At 40.0% G+C, this 12,285-nt stretch overlaps 1 pseudogene; it reads right to left on the bottom strand.

Moving 5' to 3' along the window:
- Positions 1-5,746: 5,746 nt before the first annotated feature.
- LOC110302623 (large ribosomal subunit protein bL35m pseudogene) lies at positions 5,747-6,330 on the bottom strand (annotated as a pseudogene).
- Positions 6,331-12,285: the final 5,955 nt, after the last annotated feature.

Raw genomic sequence — 12,285 nt, 5'->3', positions numbered from 1 at the left:
TTGATCCACTTGGACTTAAACTTTGTGCAAGGTGATAAATATGGATCTATTTTCATTATCCTATATACAAACTGCCAGTAAGATCAGCACCATTTATTGAAGATGCTTTCTTTTTTCCACTGTATGGTTTCAGCTTCTTTGTCAAATATCAAATGTCCATAGGTTTATGGATTTACTTCTGGGTCTTTGATTCTATTCCATTGTCCAACCTGACTGTCTCTGTACCAATATCATGCAGTTTTTAACACTACTGCTTTGTAGTACCACTTGAGGTCACGGATAGTGATTCTCTTAGAAGCTCTTTTATTGTTGAGGATTGTTTTGGCTATCCTGGTGTACTGGCTGGTTTTATGTGTCAACTTGACACAGGCTGGAGTTATTACAGAGAAAGGAGCCTTAGGTGAGGAAATGCCTCCATAAGATCCAGCTATAAGGCATTTTCTCAGTTATTGATCGGTGTGGGGGGAGCTATTGTGGGTGGTGTCATCCCTGGGCTGGTAGTCCTGGGTTCTACCTGGGTTCAGAAAGCAAGCTGAGCAAACCAAGGGAAGCAAGCCAGTAAGTAACATCCCTCCATGGCCTCTACATCAGCTCCTGCTTCCTGACCTGCTTGAGTTCCAGTCCTGACTTCCTTTGGTGATGAACAGCAACATGGAAGTGTAAGCTGAATAAACTCTTTCCTCCCCAACTTGCTTCTTGGTCATGATGTTTGTGCAGGAATAGAAACCCTGACTAAGACACCTTGTTTTTTTGTTTTTCCAAAATCATATCAGTGAAGAATTGTTTTGGAATTTTGATGGGCACTGCATTGAATCTGTAAATTGTTTTCTGTAAGAGAGCCATTTTCACTATCTTAATCCAACCAATCCATGAGCATGGGAGATCTTTCCATCTTCTGATATCTTCGATTTCTTTCTTCGGAGACTTGAAGTTCTTGTCATACAGATCTTTCACTTTCTTGATTAGAGTCACACCAAGATATTTTATATTATTTGTGACTATTGTAAAGGGTGACATTTCCCTAATTTCTTTCTCAGCCCATTTATCCTTTGAGTATAAGAAGGCTAGTGATTTGTTTGAGTTAATTTTATATCCTGCCACTTTGCTGAAGTTCTTTATCAGGTTTAGGAGTTCTCTGGTGGAATTTTGGGGGTCACTATGTGTACTATCATATCATCTGCAAATAGTGATACTTTGACTTCTTCCTTTTCAACTTGTATCCCCTTGATATCCTTTCATTGTCTAATTGCTCTAGCTAGAACTTTGAGTACTATATTTAATAGATAGGGAGAGAGTAGGCAACCTTGTCACTGATTTTAGTGGGATTGCTTCAAGTTTCTCTCCATTTAATTTGATGTTGGTTTGCTACAAAATACTTTTATATTTAGGTATGTGCCATGAATTCCTGATCTCTCTAGGACTTTGAACATGAAGGGGTGTTGTATTTTGTTGACAGCATTTTCAGCGTCTAATGAGATGATCATGTGGTTTTTTTTCTTTCAGTTTGTTTATATAGTGTATTATGTTGCTGGATTTTTGTATATTGAACTATCCCTGAATCCCTGAGATAAAGCCTACTTGATCATGGTGAAAAATTGTTTTGATGTGTTCTTGGATTCAGTTTGTGAGAATTTTACTAGGCCTGACACTACTATGCTATGATGTGCTTACAAATCAGAGCCTGGCATGGCTATCCACTGAGAGGCACTTCCAGCATCTAACTGAGACAGAAGCAGATACTTACACCCAACCACTAAACTGAAGTCGGGGACCCCTATAGTTGAATTAGGGGAAGGATTAAAGAAGCTGAAAGAGAGAGTGACCCCCACACAAAGATCATCAGTCTCAACTAACCCAGACCCCAGTGAACTCCCAGAGACTGAGCCACCAGCCAGGAACATACATGGGCTGGTCCGAGGCTGCTACATATATAGCAGAGGTGTACCTGGTCTGGCCTCAATGGGAGAAGATGCACTTAATCCTGGAAAGACTTGAGGTCCTAGGGAAGATGAAGGCCTGGTAGGGTAGGGGAGAGCACCCTCTTGGAAGCAAGGGGAAGAAAGAATAGAATGAGGAACCATGGGAGAGAGGATTTGGGGGTGGGGGACAACAACTGGAATGTAAATAAATAAAATAATATTTTTTAAAAGTCCATAACTCCAGCACAGAGAAAGTAGACAGGAGGTACACTGTGGCTCGGTGGCTGTCAGCCTGGCTGAGAAACACTTCAAGTCTATGCAGGTGCTAAGGCACATCCACAACAGGCACACATGTCCACACACACACATGCACTTAACAACACACCCGCAACACATTCACACACACATACATACACACTCACAACACACATACACATACAACACACACACATATACACACACATACAGCATTAGAAACAAGGGATGGAACAGAGAGAATACAAGTTCAGAATAGAATATTAGACTAAATAGCTGTAAACAGAAAGAAAACATAGGTCCAGGTGAACGCAGTTGTTTTTTTCAATAGCTGAACAGATAGGAAAGAAATGGGTAGTCATGTCCAGATAGTACTCAGCCTGAAGATAGAAACAAAGATGGAGAAATTTTCAAAGGGGTGGAAAATTTTCCATTACAAAATATTTCAAAGAGGCCACCCAAGATAAGTAATACAAATGATCTACACCAATATACTACCGAGAAACCATGAGAGACCTCTGGTTCAAAGGTGTTTGGCAAGGTCTCCTAAATAGAAACCAGATTTTAAACTTCATTGAAAAGCAAAATCCATTTTGATATAATGACAGCTGTTTTACAAAACATCTTATGAATAAAAAGAAGAAGATAAGTTTGTGACCAATAGGACAATTAGAACAGTGGTTCTGCTGCGAACGGGAGCATGTGTGTCTCCCTAGTCGATATGTTAGTGTACAGAGGATCTGGCTTGCACGTGTCTGGTCACTTAATGCACACGTAGATAAACATCAGTGGTTGTTCTGTGATTCTCTTCCCTCCAGCAGTTTGAACGTTTGTCCCATCATCTAAAATTCTCCCATCAAGGCTCCCTTAAAGTGCCCTGCTCTCTGCACCTCCCGTAAGCCATCTGTAACAAGCACTTAAGCAACTTACTAAAATGTTGCTTTCGCTCCCGCATCTTCAGTGTTTTCAGTTCTTTACCATCACCATGACATAAGTTTGCAGATAGAGAATGGGAACCTCAAAGCTGATGGTCCTCTCAAATAGTTAAACCTTATTCCTCTGTGACTTACCACTGCTCTGCTAGTCCCTACAGATAATATTCTATTTTCATCCAAATCCTGCTCCCCATCTGCGACTCAGTCCAGATGTCATCTCAACAGGGACATTCGCTTTGATGTCCTTAGGTAGAAAAACACAAGATCCCTTTCTACTGAGCAATCTGACAGGCTTGACTTTTCATAGTTTCGCTCACATTTTTCAAAAGCCATAGGTGTTGAACTTATCGGTGCAGGTAAAAGTTTCCTAAAAGACAGCAAATAGCCTGGAGATAGAAAACACACCTCCTATATCTTGAGATATGTAGCACAAAGTTTTACTCAGTAGATGGTCAATAATACCAGAAATCTGTGAATCTGTTTGTTAGCTATACAAAAGGAAGAAAAATGAAGAGAAAATTGGGCCCAAGAGAATGACACAGGATTGTGATACTATTTATTCAGTAAGAGAGCCATTCAAATCTCTCTATAATTATTATTTTGAATTTTCACTGATTGTATATTGAAAGGCTTCTTAATGCATATTCTGTGCTGGTAATGATGCTCACAGTAGATCCACCAGAACACACTGAAAATGAATGAATCTGGATTTGGGTTTGCGGGAGGGGGGGGTCCATATTGGATGGAGTTAAGAAGATAAAGGGTTCTAATTTCCCATTATCTCAAAAGAGGACTAAATTAAGACTAGACTATTGGATCCATAAAAATTGTTTGTATGAATAATTCTGACTTGATTCAGGAAGTAAATCTGGAGTATATTTTACACCCAAAACATTTTATGACATTTAGCACAGTCATAAAATATAATAACTCATACAGCACTTCCCCAAGAATCTTAGAGTCTAGTGGGAAAAACAGAAAAATTGATAAAACTTGTGATCACAATTTTTTGAAGGTAAGCCTAAGACTTAACATGCCTACAGAATATTACCCATTGCACTACCAGAGTTTGAACTGGCTACCTTCTCACATGGTCAAAATGGTAGAGACTCACAGATGAAAACCAGGAGTCCTCCTGTGAACAACTCCATACACACCAGCTTTAGTTCCCCACCCTGAACACCTCAGCTCTGACAGATCTGGTGGCTGCAGACTGGTGGTTGCAGAACAGAACAGAACAGAACAGAACAGAACAGAACAGAACAGAACAGAACAGAACAGAACAGAACAGAACAGAACAGAACAGAACAAAACAGAACAGAACAGAACAGAGTCCAGGCTGCTTGCCTTTCTCCTCCTCCATCCTGAGAACATTGCGGTTCCTCCACCCTTTCCATGCTGGACTCAAGCTCTTCAAGTCGGATTTACCACAGATCAGAGTATTCTGTCAGAAATAATAAGTCCACTCACAGAGTGGAACACATATGTAATTTAAAGTTTTCCTACTGTGTTTTAAGCAGAATCAGTGTAATTAATAAGGTATTCTTTTAATTCTACATACCCAACATATTAGCATTCTAACGTGTTACCAAACATTAATGAACTACTGGGTGTTTTTTTTTTTTTAAGTTTATTTTTATGCTGTCTTTGAAATTTGGTGTTGCGTTTTATGCTCAACGCATGCTCAGGTCACACTAGTCACCAGTCAAGTGCTGAATAGTGGCTTCCATAATAACTGCATATGTGTGTATGTAAGATGTACCCAGGGATACTGTCATACATGGGAAGACTGAGGATCTTGCTACTCATGAGAATGGCCAATACATTGCAGTTAGGCATCAGTGTGTGTGTTAGTTAGGGTTTTACTGCTCTGCACAGATACCGTGACCAAGGCAACTCTTATAATAAAGGACAACATTTAATTGGGGCTGGCTTACAGGTTCAGAGGTTCAGTCCATTATCATCAAGGCAGGAACATGGCAGCATCCAAGCAGACATGCGGCTGAAGAAACTGAGAATTCCACCTCTTGTTCTGAAGGCAGCTAGGAGAAGATTGGCTTCCAGGCATCTAGGACAAGGGCATTAAGGACACGCCCATAGTGACACACTTACAACAAGGCCACATCCCCCAATAGTGCCACTCCCTGGGCCAAGACTATACAAACCACCACAGTGTGTCTCGCCTGTCCTACCCTCAGTTAACAAATTTGGTGGAGGGTCCATGCCTTCCTTTGGATCTTGTCAGGAGAAATCATTGTGTATACTTAGTTCTATATTTGTTTTTGTCTTTATGCTTTTAGGAAAAGGTTTCACTATGTTGTATTAGATGCCCTGGAATTTACTGTGCAGAACAGGCTGACCTAGAACTTGTGGCAACGCCCCTGTATCTGTCCCTTGGTTACCTTATAGGCATGTACCATTACCTGCTACACAAGATCCAAAGCAATGGGGATTTTTTGGTTTTTTTTGTTTTTTTTTTAGTTCTATGACCAACTCTGGGAATGTTTAATGCACAATGGTGGTAATCTAAGCTTGCGGATCAGCTGATACAGTTTACAGTTTAACGCATACTCACTTTGCAATGGCATCATGTACACAAAGACCCACATTCTATAGCTGGGAACTATGATAGCTCTGAACTATACACGCAGGTTTGTTCGATCGTGGTACATCTGGGAAGGATCGCTAGCGTACCAGTTGCGCCTCTTCCAGAAAGATGTCGTCATTTTATCCAGGAGTTTACTCTGGGTCTTGCTGCAGAACACAAATTCCCTCAAGCGCTTCTTTTCTTGCAGTTGACTTTTTCCATAATTTTTTCTTATAGCCGGCCTTTCTCCTTAGCCAAAGGCCAGAATGAAGTCGGAGGAAACGATGCACTACCGATTTTACTGTCTTTCTCTTGCCTTTCCGTGTGCTGCAGTATGTTAGAGCTCTGACTGGTGGCTTCAGGATACTGGGAACCAATGTGGCCACTCTATTAAGGACTGTTGTCCTTAATAGAGTGGTGTCCTTAATAGTGCCAGGTGTCCGACAGATGTGACAAGTCTTGGAGCAGAGGAAAGAACTGATGTCCGAATATGTCTAAAATGAATGGTGCACAGTGAAGAATTAAGACAAGCATTCCTGGCACAGTTCCAATAGGTTGAAGATGCCAAGACATTCAAGGGACGGAATATTCCTGAGGCAGCTCTAACGGCGACCTTGAAGATGGAAGCCGCCATCTTGCAGTCTCCCAAAGCAATGTTAAACAGTGATGTGTAGCATGATTCTTAGCCCTGATTCAAAAGGAAGTGTATCCATCATTATTCCATTAATTTGCTTAGAATGTCAGCATGTATATTTTATGTTCATTATTCTTTTTTTTTAATTTTTAATATTTTTATTACATATTTTCCTCAGTTACATTTCCAATGCTATCCCAAAAGTCCCCCATAGCGCCCCCCACTTCCCTACCCACCCATTCCCATTCTTTTGGCCCTGGCATTCCCCTATATTGGGGCATATAAAGTTTGCAAGTCCAATGGGCCTCTCTTTCCATTGATGGCCGACTAGGTCATCTTTCGATACATATGCAGCTAGAGACAAGAGCTCCGGGGTTCTGGTTAGTACATCATGTTGTTCCAACAATAGGGTTGCAGATCCCTTTAGCTCCTTGGGTACTTTCTCTAGCTTCTCCATTGGGAGCCCTGTGATACATCCAATAGCTGACTGTGAACATCCACTCCTGTGTTTGCTAGGCCCCGGCATCGTCTCACAAGAGACAGCTATATTTGGGTCCTTTCAGCAAAATCTTGCTAGTGTATGTAATGGTGTCAGCATTTAGAAGCTGCTTATGGGATGGATCCCTGGATACGGCAGTCTCTAAATGGTCCATCCTTTCATCACAGCTACGAACTTTGTCTCTGTAACTCCTTCCCTGGGTGTTTTGTTCCCAATTCTAAGAAGGGGCACAGTGTCCACACTTTGGTCTTCATTCTTCTTGAGTTTCATGCGTTTAGCAAATTGTATCTTATATCTTGGGTATCTTAAGTTTTGGGCTAATATCCACTTATCAGTGAATATATATTGTGTGAGTTCTTTTGTGATTGTGTTACTTCACTCAAGATGATGCCCTCCAGGTCCATCCATTTGGCTAGGAATTTCATAAATTCATTCTTTTTAATAGCTGAGTAGTACTCCATTGTGTAAATGTACCATAATTTCTGTATCCATTCCTCTGTTGAGGGACATCTGGGTTCTTTCCAGATTCTGGCTATTATAAATAGGGCTGCTATGAACATAGTGGAGCATGTGTCCTTTTTATCGGTTGGGACATCTTCTGGATATATGCCCAGGAGAGGTATTGCTGGATCCTCCGGTAGTACTATGTCCAATTTTCTGAGGAACCGCCAGACTGATTTCCAGAGTGGTTGTACAAGCTTGCAATACCACCAACAATGGAGGAGTGTTCCTCTTTCTCCACATCCTCGCCAGCATCTGCTGTCACCTGAATTTTTGATCTTAGCCATTCTGACTGGTGTGAGGTGGAATCTCAGGGTTATTTTGATTTGCATTTCCCTGATGATTAAGGATGTTGAACATTTTTTCAGGTGCTTCTCTGCCATTCGGTATTCCTCAGGTGAGAATTCTTTGTTCAGTTCTGAGCCCCATTTTTTAATGGGGTTATTTGACTTTCTGGAGTCCACCTTCTTGAGTTCTTTATATATATTGGATATTAGTCCCTTATCTGATTTAGGATAGGGGAAGATCCTTTCCCAATCTGTTGGTGGTTTTTTTGTCTTATTGATGGTGTCTTTAGCCTTGCAGAAGCTTTGTAGTTTCATGAGGTCCCACTTGTCAATTCTCGATCTTACAGCACAAGCCATTACTGTTCTATTCAGGAATTTTTCCCCTGTGCCCATATCTTCAAGGCTTTTCCCCACTTTCTCCTCTATAAGTTTCAGTGTCTCTGGTTTTATGTGAAGTTCCTTGATCCACTTAGACTTGACCTTAGTACAAGGAGATAGGAATGGATCGATTCGCATTCTTCTACATGTTAACAACCAGTTGTGCCAGCACCATTTGTTGAAAATGCTGTCTTTCTTCCACTGGATGTTTTTAGCTCCCTTGTCGAAGATCAAGTGACCGTAGGTATGTGGGTTCATTTCTGGGTCTTCAATTCTATTCCATTGGTCTATTTGTCTGTCACTATACCAGTACCATGCAGTTTTTATCACAATTGCTCTGTAGTAGAGCTTTAGGTCCGGCATGGTGATTCCACCAGAGGTTCTTTTATCCTTGAGAAGAGTTTTTGCTATCCTAGGTTTTTTGTTATTCCAGATGAATTTGCAGATTGCACTTTCTAATTCGTTGAAGAATTGATTTGGAATTTTGATGGGGATTGCATTGAATCTGTAGATTGCTTTTGGCAAGATAGCCATTTTTACAATGTTGATCCTGCCAATCCATGAGCATGGGAGATCTTTCCATCTTCTGAGATCTTCTATAATTTCTTTCTTCAGAGACTTGAAGTTTTTATTATACAGATCTTTCACTTCCTTAGTTAGAGTCACGCCAAGATATTTTATATTATTTGTGACTATTGAGAAGGGTGTTGTTTCCCTAATTTCTTTCTCAGCCTGCTTATTCTTTGTGTAGAGAAAGGCCATTGATTTGTTTGAGTTAATTTTATATCCAGCTACTTCACCGAAGCTGTTTATCAGGCTTAGGAGTTCTCTGGTGGAATTTTTAGGGTCACTTATATATACTATCATATCATCTGCAAAGAGTGATATTTTGACTTCATCTTTTCCAATTTGTATCCCTTTGATCTCCTTTTGTTGTCGAATTGCTCTGGCTAGGACTTCAAGTACAATGTTGAATAGGTATGGAGAAAGTGGACAGCCTTGTCTAGTCCTTGATTTTAGAGGGATTGCTTCAAGCTTCTCACCATTTACTTTGATGTTGGCTACTGGTTTGCTGTAGATTGCTTTTATCATGTTTAGGTATGGGCCTTGAATTCCTGATCTTTCCAAGACTTTTATCATGAATGGGTGTTGGATCTTGTCAAATGCTTTTTCCGCATCTAACGAGATGACCATGTGGTTTTTGTCTTTGAGTTTGTTTATATACTGGATTATGTTGATGGATTTCCGTATATTGAACCATCCCTGCATCCCTGGGATGAAACCTACTTGGTCAGGATGGATGATTGTTTTGATGTGTTCTTGGATTCGGTTAGCAAGAACTTTATTGAGGATTTTTGCATCAATATTCATAAGGGATATTGGTCTGAAGTTTTCTATCTTTGTTGGGTCTTTTTGTGGTTTAGGTATCAGAGTAATTGTGGCTTCATAGAATGAGCTGGGTAGAGTACCTTCTGTTTCTATTTTGTGGAATAGTTTGTGAAGAACTGGGATTAGATCTTCTTTGAAGGTCTGATAGAACTCTGCACTAAACCCATCTGGTCCTGGGCTTTTTTTAGTTGGGAGACTATTAATGACTGCTTCTATTTCTTTGGGGGATATAGGGCTGTTTAGATCATTAACCTGATCTTGATTCAACTTTGGTACCTGGTATCTGTCTAGGAACTTCTCCATTTCATCCAGGTTCTCCAGTTTTGTTGAGTATAGCCTTTGGTAGAAGGATCTGATGGTGTTTTGGATGTCTTCAGGATCTGTTGTTATGTCTCCTTTTTCATTTCTGATTTTGTTAATTAGGATGCTTTCCCTGTGCCCTCTAGTGAGTCTGGCTAAGGGTTTATCTATCTTGTTGATTTTCTCAAAGAACCAGCTCCTTGATTGGTTGATTCTTTGAATAGTTTTTCTTGTTTCCACTTGGTTGATTTCGCCCCTGAGTTTGATTATTTCCTGCCGTCTACTCCTCTTGGGTGAATTTGCTTCCTTTTGTTCTAGTGCTTTTAGGTGTGTTGTCAAGCTCCTAATGTGTGCTCTCTCTAGTTTCCTTTTGGAGGCACTCAGAGCTATGAGTTTTCCTCTTAGAAATGCTTTCATTGCGTCCCATAAGTTTGGGTATGTTGTGGCTTCATTTTCATTGAACTCTAAAAAGTCCTTAATTTCTTTCTTTATTCCTTCCTTGACCAAGGTATCATTGAGAAGAGTGTTGTTCAGTTTCCACGTGAATGTTGGCTTTCTATTATTTATTTTGTTATTGAAGATCAGCCTTAGTCCATGGTGATCTGATAGGATGCATGGGACAATTTCAATATTTTTGTATCTGTTGAGGCCTGTTTTGTGACCAATTATGTGGTCAATTTTGGAGAAGGTACCATGAGGTGCTGAGAAGAAGGTATATCCTTTTGTTTTAGGATAGAATGTTCTGTAAATATCTGCCAGATCCATTTGATTCATAATTTCTCTTAGTTTCTCTGTGTCCCTGTTTAGTTTCTGTTTCCATGATCTGTCCATTGGTGAAAGTGGTGTGTTGAAGTCTCCCACTATTATTGTATGAGGTGCAATGTGTGCTTTGAGATTTACTAAAGTTTCTTTAATGAATGTGGCTGCCTTTGTATTTGGAGCATAGATATTCAGGATTGATAGTTCCTCTTGGAGGATTTTACCTTTGATGAGTATGAAGTGCCCCTCCCTGTCTTTTTTGATGACTTTGGGTTGGAAGTCAATCTTATCAGATATTAGAATGGCTACTCCAGCTTGTTTCTTCATACCATTTGCTTGGAAAATTGTTTTCCAGCCTTTCATTCTGAGGTAGTGTCTATCTTTTTCCTCTGAGATGAGTTTCCTGTAAGCAGCAAAATGTTGGGTCTTGTTTGTGTAGCCAGTTTGTTAGTCTATGTCTTTTTATCGGGGAGTTGAGTCCATTGATATTAAGAGATATTAAGGAAAAGTAATTGTTGTTTCCTGTTATTTTTGTTGTTAAAGTTGGCATTCTGTTCTTGTGGCTGTCTTCTTTTAGGTTTGTTGAGGGATTACCTTCTTGTTGTTTCTAGGGCGTGGTTCCTGTCCTTGTATTGGTTTTTTTCTGTTATTATCCTTTGAAGGGCTGGATTCGTGGAGAGATAATGTGTGAATTTGGTTTTGTCGTGGAATACTTTGGTTTCTCCATCTATGTTAATTGAGAGTTTGGCTGGGTATAGTAGCCTGGGCTGGAATTTGTGTTCTTTTAGTGTCTGTATAACATCCGTCCAGGATCTTCTGGCTTTCATAGTCTCTGGTGAGAAATCTGGTGTAATTCTGATAGGCTTGCCTTTATATGTTACTTGGCCTTTTTCTCTTACTGCTTTTAGTATTCTATCTTTATTTAGTGCATTTGTTGTTCTGATTATTATGTGTCGGGAGGTATTTCTTTTCTGGTCCAGTCTATTTGGAGTCCTGTAGGCTTCTTGTATGTTCATGGGCATCTCTTTCTTTAGATTTGGGAAGTTTTCTTCTATAATTTTGTTGAAGATGTTTGCTGGTCCTTTGAGTTGAAAATCTTCATTCTCATCCACTCCTATTATCCGTAGGTTTGGTCTTCTCATTGTGTCCTGTATTTCTTGGATGTTTTGAGTTAGGATCTTTTTGCATTTTACATTTTCTTTGATTGTTGTGCCGATGTTCTCTATGGAATCTTCTGCACCTGAGATTCTCTCTTCCATCTCTTGTATTCTGTTGCTGATGCTGGTATCTATGGTTCCAGATTTCTTTCCTAGGGTTTCTATCTCCAGTGTTGCCTCATTTTGGGTTTTCTTTATTGTGTCTACTTCCCTTTTTAGGTCTAGTATGGTTTTGTTCATTTCCATCATCTGTTTGGATGTGTTTTCCTGTTTTTCATTAAGGACTTCTACCTGTTTGATTAGGTTATCCTGTTTTTCTTTAAGGATTTGTAACTCTTTAGCAGTGTTCTCCTGCAATTCTTTAAGGGATTTTTGTGCTTCCTCTTTATTGTCTTCTACCTGTTTACCAGTGTTCCTTTGTATTTCTTTAAGTGTGTTATTAAAGTCCTTCTTGAAGTCCTCTACCATCATCAGGAGATATGCTTTTAGATCCGTGTCTAGCTTTTCCGGTGTGTTTGGGTGCCCTGGACTGGGCGAAGTGTGAGTGCTGGGTTCTGATGATGGTGAGTGGTCTTGGTTTCTGTTAGTAAGATTATTACGTTTACCTTTCGCCATCTGGTAATCTCTGGGGTTAGTTGTTGTCGTTGTCACTGTTTAAAGGTTGGAGCAGAAGCTGTGTTCCACT

Source organism: Mus caroli, unplaced genomic scaffold (genome assembly GCF_978045245.1).
Source record: "Mus caroli unplaced genomic scaffold, Mus_caroli_1 scaffold_11, whole genome shotgun sequence".
Classification (NCBI taxonomy): domain Eukaryota; kingdom Metazoa; phylum Chordata; class Mammalia; order Rodentia; family Muridae; genus Mus; species Mus caroli.
The sequence above is the reverse complement of the archived record's forward strand: the minus strand, read 5'-3'. Positions and strand labels throughout refer to the sequence as shown.